Source organism: Opisthocomus hoazin, chromosome Z (assembly GCF_030867145.1).
Source record: "Opisthocomus hoazin isolate bOpiHoa1 chromosome Z, bOpiHoa1.hap1, whole genome shotgun sequence".
Classification (NCBI taxonomy): Eukaryota; Metazoa; Chordata; class Aves; order Opisthocomiformes; family Opisthocomidae; genus Opisthocomus; species Opisthocomus hoazin.
The window spans coordinates 41,880,079-41,888,741 of record NC_134454.1 but is presented as its reverse complement, the minus strand read 5'-3'; the positions used below and the strand labels follow the sequence as shown (position 1 = coordinate 41,888,741).

The window sequence follows — 8,663 nt, the reverse complement described above, 5'->3', positions numbered from 1 at the left end:
TTTGAAACTTTATGAAAAAATATTTCAGTGCTAATTTTTTGCCAACCATTTCTGAAATCCCAGTAGAGTTTTATTGTCCTGCATTGAAATGTTATCTTGGGGTAGTATCTGCATAGTTTACTGACATCAGCTCAATTTATATCCCAAAATTGAATACTTACCTAAAGATTTAATTATTTAGATCTACAAAAATCAAGAAATATGGATTTACCCCAGTGCCACTGATAGTAGAATAACACATGATACATGTGAGTGCATGAAATTTACTTTCCGGCATGAAACCCCAGCTAATGCAGAGCTGTAAACAACAGCATGTGATTGATAAGAACTATGATTTGCAGTGTCCTCTTCCAACCACATTTGTCACTTAAATTAGGCCTACATGTTTATATGTGTTCAGTATTTTTGCATTACACACATTGTGTAAAACCACTCCTGGGACCAGGTCATTCTTTTTCATATTTGCTGTATTTTTCTGAGGAAAAATGTGCATTATTTCAGGTGTTTTTGGTACAATAAAAATTTCACACACAAGCTGATGTAGAAATCAGCATAGCAGAAAATTATTTGCAAGTAGTAATGCATTATTTCACTAGATTTTTATTGGGCTATTTTCAAATATAGAGGAATGCATTCTGTTCACAAAAATAAGAGCTTTTCCAAATATTATTATTAGATAATAATGGAAGCGCTCAAATTATCATTTTGAAATTTTCTTATTGTTTCAATAATGTTGTCCCTTCTTTAAACAACTCTGAATATTAGTCTCAAACAGTAAGCTCTCCAATTTTAAAACACAGGTTATCCAAAGAGGGAGCAAAACCAAGCCCATGCAAGTTCTATGTCCAAACATGTGATTGTAATGACACAGAAATGAAATCACAGTTAAAAGACTATAAGCCAACTGTAAGCTAAAATGTGTGGGAACAAAACACAGCCATCATTCTTTAACAAATACAACGGTTTCATTTATCCATTGCACCAATGGAAATTGACCAATAACTTTCTTTAAAAAAAAAAAAAGTAGTCTAACCATGAGATGATCTCAAGTTTTGCCAAATGAGGGAGGCTAACATTCACTTAATTAGTTCATTTGGTGCTTTCATGACACACTGTAAAAGCTTTTTATGGCTTCAGAGTCACAAGCAAAGACAGAGCTCAGGTCTTTCTCCAACAAACACAATAGCATGAGCATCTTTTGCAGTAGCAGGACTTGTGGCACGTAATTCAGCAGAGCTGGCATTTCATTCATCAGCAGGTAAGGGTGCGCATGCGTGCACACACACACAAACACACACGCATACACTGGTTGGCACATTAGAGCAGAGAAACACATTTTTAAAGTATCTGCCCTTTACAAAGTTAACCCACAGATTAAAAAAGGCTTGAATTCTCCATTTTTTGTGGTTGAAAGATCGTTTTTCTGTTGCCTAGTACTTAACAGGTTCTATAAAGCAATCAGGATAAAGAAAAACTATTCAGCTTTACAATTCAGATAAATATGACGATTTAAGTGGAATATTTTAAGTGAACTGGGAATCCCACGCTTTACTCTTAAAATTACACACAGGCTAATAGACTAAGAAAAAAGGAAAAATATATTTTTATTCAAAACAGCTCTAGCATTGAAATTTTCAGTAACTCAATAACAAAACACTGCAGTAGATGGATAACAATGACTGTTCTTAACTGTGAACTGTAGTTTGTTCTAAGAAATAACCTGTTTTTCTGTAGCTTCTCAGACTGCTTGTGATCGAATAGTATCAACTTCATGGCCTTGTCAGTAAGCTAAAACAAACAAAAAAATAAACAAAAGGCCCTAACACATGCACATGGAAAAAAAAAAAAACAAAAAACACCCCCAAAAAACTGAACCAGTCTTTCAATAAAAGGAAACAGTTTACAAAAAGGTCTCCGTATAATTTGGGAAACCACCATTATCAGACTACATGCCTTTCATTCTTTAACATCCAAATCTTCACTTGCTAAAACTCACTAATAATAAAAAATCTATCCCATTATATTTTTAGATTTCTTTGTGTGGATAGTAAAATAAACTATGTTCTGAAATCAAGAGTTAAAATACCTCCTCCTGTTTTCCATACATATTTGCCTGTATAAATATACTTCATCATTTTACAAATTACAGTATTTATATTAAAGCTTTCAGTCAGCAAATCATTACAGCTTAACATGAGCAAACAATTCTTGTGTTTTGGTTCTGTCTTTAAATCATTTTTGGAGATAATGAAAACCAGCCAAAATGAGTGACTGCAAATAATATAAACAACACATTTATTTTGAAAAATAAACTGAAAAGGCTGCTTGTCTGTTAGATTTCTCCGTGAAGTATAGACAAATGACTAGAAAAATTTTATGTCAAATACATATTACAAATGACTTCTTTAACAGTAACTGGGATTGTAATGTCAATGTTCAATAGGAACATTTTTTATGTATAATTCAATAGACTAAATTTCTTGGCTGCTAATATGATAAAAAATGGATGCTATTAAAAAAGATTATATCCCCTTCTTAAATACACTTTACCATTTTGATGCTTTTTCATATATATACATATATATATATGTATGTATATGTACGTATTTATTTAAACCTAAGAAAGGACTATAGTCCTTTCTGTGAAGAGATCCCCATAGTGAAAAAGAGCGCAATTGTTTTTCTTCAGTTTTAACTTTTAATTCCTTTTGGAGCCCCGGCAAAATATAGCTTCTTGTGGTCAAAAATCTCCTGGGGCCTTCTGTGCAAATGGTGGTGCACATCATTACCCTGAATGGAAGTGACAGTGCAAATACTAGAAGTGCATTGAGATGCAATCTCTAACTTCTTCAAAGTTGGGTGGAGCATAGGAGACAGCATCCTTTTAAGCAATTCAACATCACCGATGCCCTGTTGCTGTATGGCTTTGAATATGTACAAGGGATGACAGAGGTCTTCTTTCCCCACAGACAGTAACATTGCTCTGTTACAGTAAATGTATTAATTTTCTCCTTTCATCTAAGTGCTTCATTTCTCCTTTTGGCTACATATTGAAATATTTTTGGATGCTGGATGGACCCATGAAAAACTCATTGTTTGTTACTATGGTTGCTCAGCACAGAACTCCAGTGTCAGGCTTAGAAAGATCAGTTTTTGCAGTGGGGCAAGACATTGTGTCCTCTTTATTCTTCTTTCCCACTAAACGGAATTTAAGGCTGTGGCTTTTGCCAGGATGAAGCTTGTAGCTGTCAGATCTGAGAAAAATGATTCAATGCAGATTACACTCGTGATCAGGTGTGCTCTGACTTGAAGGGCTTTTCCATTTTCCACGGAGGGTCAGGTTACTGGTTACTTCTCAGATCTGGCCTGCATGAAGTCACAATGATGAATCTGATATGCAACAAATTAACTGACGTGCCTCCAGATATAGATATTCCTTCAAGCCTGAAGGTGCTGCTAAAAAGAAGACAATGACAAAGTTATAAAAACGTTACATTAAATAGACAAAGTTAATAGCAAACAAAACAGATTTTTGAATGGTAATTCTATTTTTCACCTAAGCAACAGTTTAAAGAATTACAATATTTCAAAACATGACCTTTTATAATTGTACTTTTTTATTTATATAAGCCTTGGTTCTCTGACGAGGTAAGTGGATTTAACTTCAACAGTGTATTTGAAATCACATTACTTTACATCACCTGAGAAACCGATCTTTACTATTCTAGGTCTCCTAGTATCCTAGTACACAGGGATCTTGAAATTATGATTTTTTAATCATATTTTTTTTATTATCCTTTTTAAGAAGACTACCCTTCTTAATACACCTAATCTAACAATTCAGCTTAACAATATGCCTTGGGGCACAAAATGTAACAAGAACTCCTGAGATCTTAAAGGTAGAGACCTATACATTAAGCGTTTGAAAAAAAAAAAATCTAAGAATTCAAGTCTAATTTAACCTGAGAATCTGGATTCTAATCCCCGTTCTCAAATTAAATAGAAAGTGAATTCATCAGAAGTTTCTCACTTGACAGATAAGCTTCTTAATCACTAAAATACTACATAAAATTTTGATCTGGGTCTCTCATATTCTCTTTTGTGAAACTGCTTTGGTTTATACAGAACACTGAAATAGTCCTAGAGTCAGTGAAAGAGAACGATGCTCCAGTCTAGTGCGGAGATTCACTGGCTCACTGAATTTCCTTTTTTTATGTATTAGACAAAATAAAACAGCATCAAAAAGAGAGATCTTGGGATACTTATCTGTTGGTAGCTAGGGCACTAACTTGGATTAAATAATTAAATTCACACCTCCTGAGGCAAAGAATGAGAACTTCTTCTTCCAGTGTTGGTAATTTACAACCAGAGCCACATCATGCAAGGGGGAGGAAAAATACTTCTTTGCCGTCAGTTTTATGAATCCAGCTCTTCATTCACACTTCCTCTTATTTCATGTTAACTGGTATGCTTCAATTTGATAAAGATTGTCAATGGGTAGGACAGAAATTCACTTTTGCAGGGGAAAAAAAAAGAATCTGAAGCTGGTGTGCTGTGAACCCTTTTTATTTTTTTCCCCCAATTAAAACAAAACATCAACTATTCAGGGAAACTTAATTAATATTCAGGACTGTGACAGTGGCCCAATGTAACCCAACAGTCTACCAAACATGGTATAATAAATGTATGACAAAATTGTGCTGGAAGGAATTTTTTTTTCCTAATCTACTATTTGGCTCACATTATTCATAGGAGGAGTATCCTAAATATCTGTTGGCAGCTTATTTTTTAACTGAGGACAGGCTTCATGTCACTAGAAACACACAGCATTTTTTCAGCTGTCACAGTTTCAGGCTTCAATTACATTTGGGCTAATGATCCTTGTATGTTAATACCTCACAAAAATCACACAAAAAAAGATGGTATTGCCCTAGAACTCAGCTTAATACTCTAGAAACAGGATTAATATAGTACAGCAAAAGACATGTAAAAGTAATAACAACAATAACAACAAAAAAAGAAATAATACAAATCACATTCATTTTCTGTCAGAATTGTTCCTCAGACTTGTTCTGAACATAGTATAGTACAATGCTGCGTAGCTGTAGGCATGAAAAGCAATATAGTTTTTTTTTCCCTCTGGGTTACAGTTCCTAAACCTGTTCAATATCATGACCACAAACACCAGCATGTTGTATATCAGGTATACCTGGCTTCCTCTAAGCATCTCTCCAATTCAGTTTTTACGCCACACAACTAGATTCTTTCCCCGTTGTACATCCACCTTCATTTCATCAACATCCTACCAAAGAGGAACAGCCCACGTTTTGTTTCTTTATGATATCTCTGCTAGAAAGCACAAATTGCACCACTATGAAAAATGTGATGCAGCTCTCCACATTAATAAAGAATTTGTTCAAATTAGAAGGTTATGATTGTGCTCGCCCAGTGAAAATTCAGAAGGTGTCAACACCTGTATTAACAACAGAAGAAGCAGTTCCTCTTGCCACCTCCAAAAAATATCCGTAATTACAAATACTTGTTGTACACAAGACAAAGTGATGCACAGAGAGAAAACAGGCCAGTCACAGAAAAAAAAAAAAAAGTCTACGAATTACAGATTCCTATCCCGAATTGTCTAGCTCTTAATTCTATAGTTTCTACTATATTGACAGCAAGGATTTACATTCAAATCACTACATTTAATTCATCATTACAAAATCTGTTCATTACACCATAACTTGTCGATATCCTCCTAGTGAAAGAAACTGACCTTAATAGGGAGCCAGAGTTCAGACTGTTTATGGGAGACAGTTTTGTTCACTCACATCCCTTCTCCTTCCCTTTCTTACTTTGGCAGCATCACTGCATCATTCTCTTCCTGCCTAAATACTGATACAGCATCAGTATTTAGTTCCAAAAAAGAGAGACGCAGACAAACCAACGTCATTGTTTTCCCCATTCAAAACATGATAACTACTCTTCTGTAATAAAAAAATATCTTTTACTTCTATGTCAGTATTACCCAAAAAATATCTACTCCCTTCAGTTTCCTTCTGCTTGTCACCATTTTCTTAAAAACTGAAAGTAAGTCCAGTCCAGTCTACCATGACATGCTCCTCCTCCTCACAGCCATGACCATAGTGTCACTGTGCAGAGTGCTATGCAGAACGCTGTAGATGGAAAATATGAGGGGAAAAGGCTCCAAAAGGGAACCACCCTTTCACCGCAGATCTATGGGATGGCTATGCATACGTTGGTTAGCATAAATTGAACAATGATTCACAGGTTTGGTACAAAACAGGAAAATCATAGGAGGGGACATTTATCCAAGCTTAGCTGAACAAGCAATAAATTTTGTTTCCAAGATACTCAGATACAGAGATACTCAGGTTCAACTTTCAATATTTAAAGAATAATAAATGCAGTTTGATTCTGTAGTGGCAGGACAGAAAGACATGAAGCAAATTATACACAAGACATCACCTTTGAACTGATCAGTGCAGTGCTGACTGCCAATGATCTCAAAAAACGGTTATTTTATACGCAACTTTCTATGTTGAGTTTAGTGCCTTTTATCAAGAAAAAGGAGAAAACAACTAGGAAATGCATTTCACATTCAGTTGAGAAAGAGAGATTTAGTTGATTAATACTAAGGTATGTAATTTCCACCTCATTTTAAGTGTCTGATAACAGCACCTGAGAGACAGCCTAATTAAAATCTCCATTATTTGGGCTATTTTAGCACAGACAGCATTATTTGGACATATGTTTTCACCTGTCATATCAGAAGCACACTAGCAGTCAGAGCACATGCCAAGCTATTACCTGTACTCACATATTTAAGATTATAATAAATGTTTGTAAGAAAAAAAAAATAAAAAATTACATAGTAAGAAACCGTCCTAAACCTAGTGCACATATATTCTAGATATTGTTTAAAAAGTAATGACATCTGTTTCAGTTATTCAGTTATACCTGAAAGATACAGAAATATTGAGCTTCAGATACAGACTATTTTATCCACATTACTTCAGGTTTTTTACTCCTTTCAGATACGATGCATTACTGTGCTAATTCCTTCAACAGAAAAAAAAAAATACTGGAAGAGAAGGGAATGCTTTAGTAGGTTTTTTTTTTGCTTTTCGGTATTGTCCAAGAAATCCCCGTCATGACCCGTGGTGTATTTTTTTTTAGGTATAAATTTAAGTAACAGATTTCAGAAGACACACAGCTTCAGTCAGAAGCCAGAATATTCCAGATAAAATTGTGTATGTTTTATGATTAAAGGAATTCTGCTGAATGCAAAATCAATGCTTTTACCAAGCATTTTATTTCTCCATCAACACTTTAAATATCTAAGCCACTGCCAGCATTTTTGTGTTCTGTGGTATAGCACTGTTGAGACATCTTTCTCTGTAAAAACTAAAACAACCTGATCTCAACAACCCAGAATGTTAACAAATCCACCACAAAACTTCTTTGCAATTCTTCCTATTTTTTTCCTGAAAAGTCTCAGAATACTTATTTATGTATGATTTCCTCATCCTACTGTTTCAGTCTGTAAATAATTTATTTGCCAATAAGAAAAAAAGAATTCCCGATAGCTTATTGGAAGCTTTTCTTTTTCCTTCAAACCTTTGAAATAGATTGTAAATGGCATAAAAAATCAAAATATCTAAATTTATACCTTTTCATTTTTTCCTTTACACACTATAATGCATTTATATGTTGACAGCATGTATTAGCTTCTACAGCAGCATTATTTTTAGTTTCGCTAACCTCTCTTAACACTTCCCTAATGTGCTTATCAAGTCCTCTGTTATTCCAGCTTTGATGTCTCTACAGCTTTCTCTAAAACCAGTTCTATATATAGTTCTATGAAGATAACCCTAAATAGAAATCTGTAAATTATGTCAGAGTATACGACAAAAGCGTTTATTAAATACACTTTTCCAATTGAACTCATACTGCTTAAATAATGTATTTGTAGAAGTTTACTGTCTTTGTGTGTTTGCACAACAAAGTGACCACCATCAGAATATTTGCTCTGAGAGCTACTCTAGAATAATTTTTTTATAGTGAAAAATTAATGGTAACAGAAGGATGCAATGTCTATCAGAAGCATCGTGCTTGTCAATATATATGAAATTCACTGCTGGCCAAATCGCCATGCTGCTTTTCTCAATAATGTCCCAAACAGTTCAGATTTGACAGAAGCAATTTATGGGTCTGACAATACAAAATTAAGCCTTTTTGTTGATACCACTAGTTTCTAACACAGCTGAAATGTAGGCACCCAAAGATTCCAGGTGATATCTTAACACCATGGAAGTAAATAGTCTACATTAGGGGTTCCTGTGATGAATGCAAAAAACGTCCAAACTCTGACTAAAAAGTGCTAAAAGGGGAAAGAATGGCACTGGAAAAGTCATGATAATGTATCCTGGGAAACTCTGGCAGCTTTGTTCACTGGTCAGAGGTATCTTACCTGGTAAGAGAAATATACATAAATTTAACTAGAGAAGTAAGATCTTACTTCCTCCGCGTGTACAGAAAGGATACATAAAAAAGCATTTTTGAAATTCCTTATATATATTTCTTGCCTGAGATAATACATTTCTGTTTACTATTTTCAACTTAAATAAAAATTTTTATGCAGT

The 8,663-nt window shown here is 34.3% G+C and overlaps 1 protein-coding gene across 1 annotated transcript in view; it reads right to left on the bottom strand.

Moving 5' to 3' along the window:
- Positions 1-1,129: 1,129 nt before the first annotated feature.
- Positions 1,130-8,663, bottom strand: part of PRR16 (proline rich 16) — a 195,986-nt gene continuing 188,452 nt past the window's right edge. Inside the window, 1 exon segment of the mRNA XM_075410929.1 lies at positions 1,130-3,456. The gene's annotated coding sequence lies outside the window, so the exon portion shown is untranslated.